The sequence below is a fragment of the Capsicum annuum genome, chromosome 11 (genome assembly GCF_002878395.1).
Source record: "Capsicum annuum cultivar UCD-10X-F1 chromosome 11, UCD10Xv1.1, whole genome shotgun sequence".
Lineage (NCBI taxonomy): Eukaryota > Viridiplantae > Streptophyta > Magnoliopsida > Solanales > Solanaceae > Capsicum > Capsicum annuum.
This window is the reverse complement of record NC_061121.1, coordinates 190472143-190476537: the sequence shown is the minus strand read 5'-3', so window position 1 is coordinate 190476537 and position 4395 is coordinate 190472143.

The window sequence follows — 4395 nt, the reverse complement described above, 5'->3', positions numbered from 1 at the left end:
GAATCATGCCCCATGAAACACAGAAATTCCAGACTCAGATTACGCATCTCATGACTCAAGTACTCATGTCAAGCTTTACAGTATGCTTAGCCCATATGAATTATGTTCCACTTCTAATGAGCATCCAAACTCAGTAGTGTCATATACACCCTTATCTTAAAGCCCTTGATAAATCTATGATTTTTGTATTCTATTTCTCAGGCCTTAGTTAAGTGTCAAATTTGATATATCCCTAGCGTATGTCAATTTTCCATAAGTAGTTATCAGAACTCAATTACAGTTTCAGTGTTTAGTTTCAGTAATTAGCATTCAGTCATAAAATTAAATACATCAGCACCATTCTAAACCTCGATTATCAGAAATCAACGATTACAGTCTCAATTACCGTCTTAGCTACAATCTCAGTCCCAGTCCTAGCCTAGTAATTGGGTCAGTAACTCAATTCAGTTTTAGGTTTTGCTTAATCATAGTGTACAGTTATCAGATATTCATTTATCAGTATTTTGGTACCTTAGTTTATAGACTATTCTAGAATTATGTTATATGCTTGGTCTTGCGTTCTTAAATAATATAGTTTTCACTCATTCATGCTCAGTTTCCTCATGTTATCCAGTCAGAAATTACTTTTTATGCATGATACTCTACTATTTTGGTTCAACTGTTCAGTCTAAGTACAGACCGGCCTTGCTGACTCAGTGTTCAACTACCAGTCCTTCAAATAATTGGATAAGTCAGTACGGTTATGCATTCATACTCAGCCCCCACGTGAATCTTCTCAGTAGTCTTAATTGTAGTGAATGAGGCTTAGTTACTTTATCTTAGATGATGTTCATAGGTCTCAACTCATCTTACCGAATCTCAATCAGGTTATGATTTTCTTACTCAGCTGTCTCATACAAACAAATTCATACAATTTGGTTTCCATGTCTCCAGCTATGTGCTCTAGCCGAAATCTCATTAAAGAATGTAACCATTCTAAGATGAACCAATAAGATAGATGTAATCTCAGCTTAGTTCATGTATCATGCCTTAGTTTTAGATCTCGGATAATTAGTTATGACTCAATTCCTAGGTGTCTTGTGCATCGCCTCAATTTTTCTCAATAGCTCAGCCCGGCCAGTATTCCTCAAGGGACCTAGTGTCCCAAGGGGGAGAGATGCTATATTCCCCTAAAATTTTATGACATAAACATGCCGCTCTCTTTTCATTACGAATCTAGTTTGGAGTAGTGAGTACCCATAAGTTGACCCTCTAGCTCCAATCATGGTTGTAAGCCATGTACTCAAGGTACTCAATTCAGATCATAATATTCAGCTCATGTATCATGTTCTAGACCCAGTTACATTCTCATGTTTCTGCTCATGCATATTAAGTAGTTAAACTCTGACTCAGCCCAAGGCAATAGCTTTTCTTAAGCTTATCTAGTTTTATATTTAGATTTTAGTTTAAAATGTGGTATTCAGTTCCATGCTCAGTTTTTGTTTCAAACTTGGTGTCTTTACCCTTATATATTTAGTCACATGTTCATGAGTAAGTTCAATCATATATTCACGCATCAGATATGTGTGATCAACTTATCAGTACTCTCAGTCATGCAGTCATGCATCAGCTCAGTTATAAAATCATGCATCAAATATGCATGGTAAGTATGAATCGCAGTAATGTCAGCCAAATAGTTATGTTTCAGTTGTTCATGTTCAATATGTACTTCAGCTTATAGTTTCTCCCATCTCAATCAATCTCATTCGAGGACAAATATTCCTAAGGGGGAGATATTGTAATACACGTAATTCTACCTACCTTAAAATCCTCCCAAAGATGCTAATGACTTGCTTCAATAAAGTTTCCATCGGTACCAAATTCACCCAAATCAATATCCGGGCGAAGAGTTACAGCCTTTTTAGTGAGATAGTGTATCACTTGAGCCATCAGTGCATCGCGGAGCCAGCTTAAATGACAATTGTAAATTTCCAGCGTTGTTTCGCCATGGTGGCGTGTCGCGCCAAAATTTCAGGTCTCAAACAAAGTGGCAACATGATAGCTCCACGTCGTGCCACTATGTAATTTCCTAGTTATCACTTTCTAGACACATGGCACAATAGCGCCGAGTTGCACTAGTTGTCCAAATCGGGAAATATTCACAAAATTAAAATACATGTCCAAGGGTTAAAAGGGTCAACTTATCACCCCTATATATACCCAATAACACATGATTCATCCATATTTCAATAAAAATATATTGCTTCTCTCAAGTTTCTCTCAAGAACAAGCTAGGGTTTTCAATTGGAGATTCAAATCCAAGACCCAAATTCAAGAATCACTCCGTCAATCTTCATAGAATCAAGAACTAAGGTATGCACAATGTCGGTTCATGGACTCCTTTCGTCCATGAAGCTCAAGAAAACTATTTTAAACTATATGACATGATATTCTTTTTTGGAATTGATTATGTTCATGTTGTTGTTGTTGTATGACTGCCAAGCTTACATCCTTATCACATTTTCATGAAACTATGTTAGTATAGGGTTGAAATTAATGCAATTGAGTTAAATTGTGGAACCATGTTGTATTAAATTGATGATCATACCTATGCCCTAAGTGTTCATTCAAGGTGTTTGATAATATGCCCCAATGAATAAATGATGATCAAGTACTTAGTTTTCATATATCAAGATCATGTCATGCCTCTTAAGTTATGCTTTAACTACTTGATTAAGATAATTCCCACGCAAACCTATACATTGTGATTGCTTGTTGAGATGTCCATAAGATTTGAAGCACGAAATTATGCCATATTTATACGGATTACTATCCATGTACCATATTATGATGATCGTGTGCTTTATGAAATCCCCAACTATGAAATTATGAATTGTTGATATTGGTTATGTGATTAAAAGTATCAAGCCTTGTTAGTTTCATTCTATCGAGTCCTGGGGGTAGTTGTACCCAACAATTTAGCTTTGTGCCTAGAGCCATGTCATGTTTTCATGATAATCTCAGTCAAGCAATGATCAGTAAAATTTAGTCAGTCTCATGACTTAGGGAAACTTACTAAATTTAGTATTAGTCCGGTCTTTCTAATAAATCTCAGTAATCTCAGTAGTTCAGTAATCTCAGAGATCTCAGTACTCAGTAATCTTGGTAGCTTCAGTATTCCCAGCAAATCTCAGTATCCTGAGTACCCTTAGTCAGCCCTCAGATATCAGCAGCATTCCATCAGTCAACGGAACTCATTAAACTCAGTTTAGCTCCACTAAACAATACCATTAGTATCAGTTCAGTTCAGTTAATCATTTCAGTGACTATTCAGTTAGAAGTTGGATTCAGCATCGAGTAAACCTAAGGATGGGGACTCACCTGTTATTCAGTGGATGGTGTGATCCTTAGAAGCAATCCTTGTATTCCAAAACTACGTAGGCAACATAGGTTGAGATGTACCCTTATAAGTTGGACTACTAATCATCTTGTTTAGGGTTATTCCTACACGAGGGTTGATAGAAGAGCTTCCTATCAGAGAGGGTTACCTAACAACTTATCTTTACTCATGGTACGGTATTGACACCCTTCTAGCTAGGGTTACAAGTTGGACCCCAGTAATTTAATTTTGGGGCATATCGGTCATATTACTACCTCCTACAATCACAGTTTCAGTATCAGTCTTAATCTCAGTAATAGAATACAGATAGTTTTATAGATTCTAGGACTATCAGATACAATCACTCAGTATCATATGAAACTTAGCTATTTCCATCAGACCGTAGATTATCAGATACAGTAGCTCATTATTAGTATACTAGTTATATAAAACTCATGTTATGAGTATTCAGACTTAGGACTGCCAGATACAGTCAATCAAATCAGTTCTTCATAATCAGAACTTTCAAAAACAAATATTCAGATTATCCATATCAGTAAACTCAGTTGTTAGCTTACTAGTAATATAGTTAATCTGTATTTCAGTAATAGTAAACTCAAGTATCAGTAAATCCCTGCTATCAGTAGACTCAGTAGTAAGAACTTAGTATTTAATCCTATCACAATGTCTGTCACAGTTACGCATTCATACATGTACTCTTACGTTCATGTTAGTCTGTCAATTAGTATTGTTCATGCATATGAACACCTTGTATTCATCCTACCTCACTTGCATACCAGTACATTCCAACGTACTGATGCATTTGCGCTATGGTGTTTTACTTTACGCCATAAATTCTGAAGCACGTGCTTCATAGCATCAGTAGCATTTCAGAATCTAGTGCAGTAGATTCGTAGTGAGTCCTTATCATTTGAGGATGATATGATTTCTTTATTATTATTTATTATCTCAATTCAGTATTAGTAGATAGAGTTAGTTAGAGTTATGTTCCTTCAACTCCTTATTTAGTTCAGTTT